This window comes from Alexandromys fortis, unplaced genomic scaffold (assembly GCF_014885135.2).
Source record: "Alexandromys fortis isolate MF-2015 unplaced genomic scaffold, M_Fortis_MF-2015_v1.1 scaffold_25, whole genome shotgun sequence".
Taxonomy (NCBI): domain Eukaryota; kingdom Metazoa; phylum Chordata; class Mammalia; order Rodentia; family Cricetidae; genus Alexandromys; species Alexandromys fortis.
Genome location: NW_026067904.1, coordinates 15,832,462 through 15,833,798, shown reverse-complemented (window position 1 = coordinate 15,833,798; position 1,337 = coordinate 15,832,462).

The following is a 1,337-nucleotide window of genomic DNA, read 5'->3' as shown; positions in this document are numbered from 1 at the left end:
AGAGGGAGGGGGAGAGGAGTGGGGGGAGGGGGAGAGGAGAGGGAGGAGGGGGGAAAAGGGAGACGGGGAGGGAAATGGGAGGCGGGGAGGAGGCGGAAATCTTTTTTTTTCAATAAAAAAATTATATTTAAAAAAAAAAGAAGAACATGTAGGAATATGTGTCTGCAGTGACAATTGCATCAGAGCTGTGACAGGACATCTGTAAATGGAAACTGTTCTTACAAATTAAAGAACACATAGGTTGGATGTGGCAAATTAATTACTGATCCTCACTAGGTGTTTATAGTCAAATGAAAGATTCATTTACAGAATGCCAGGGTTTTAGCTAGAAACTCAGCTCATTCAGTTCTCTCAGTGCATACTGAGTACTCTTATTCTCCGTGGCAGAGTTGAAGAGTACTAGTTGACAATTATACACACGGTAATATCATAACCAGACTCTGCTGAGATGTCTCCAGGTGTGTGGGTCCAAGAAGAAAAATGCCATCTTGTGGGTAAATACAAGGAGTTTTTATTATATTTCTCTGGCTACTGTAATAGTCATTCCATAAAGTAACATCCTCCCTTTTTAAATATAGGTTTGTACTGTATCCCCCATATAAGAGCCGTGTGCATTTAGAAATCCATTCTTCTTTTCCTTTCACTTATTAAAGGTGTCTGGAGCACAGAGATGAGGAGCATGTGGTAATTTTCCCAAGCATGAGCCTTTGAATTCAATTATAACTTGAGTAGGAAATCTGAGTAAGGCACAGATTCCCCATGACTGATGGTCTATAAAAGGTCATTCCACTATCTTACCATCTGTGTGAATGCCTTGTCACAAGCATAACTATAGCTGTCATCACAGGTGTCTGTGTATTGTTAGGAAAGCAAGCCATAGTGCGTTACAGCAATAGTGCTTAGGATAGCTGAAGGAAAGAGTTTAATTAGTGAAATGCCACTATGATTTCTGGCCAACAAGTATGACAACTTTAAAGCATGGAGAATGTATGGTAACTAGGCGAACATCGTCATTAGGTGAGATAATGTGGTTCTTGCTCTCCTGATTTTCCCCTTACATATAAGCTTTGTTGTTCCTGTTGTAATCGTGGTAAACCAGATAAATGAATGCCTAAGAACAAAACAAACAAACAAACAAAAAAAAAACTTTAAACATAAGACTCTTACATCCATTCTTTCTTAGCAATGTTCTTTTTTTTTTTTTTTTTTTTTTTTTTTTTTTTTTTTTTTTTTTTTTTTTTTTTTTTTTTTTTTTTTTTNTCGAGACAGGGTTTCTCTGTGGCTTTGGAGCCTGTCCTGGAACTAGCTCTGTAGACCAGGCTGGTCTCGAACTCACA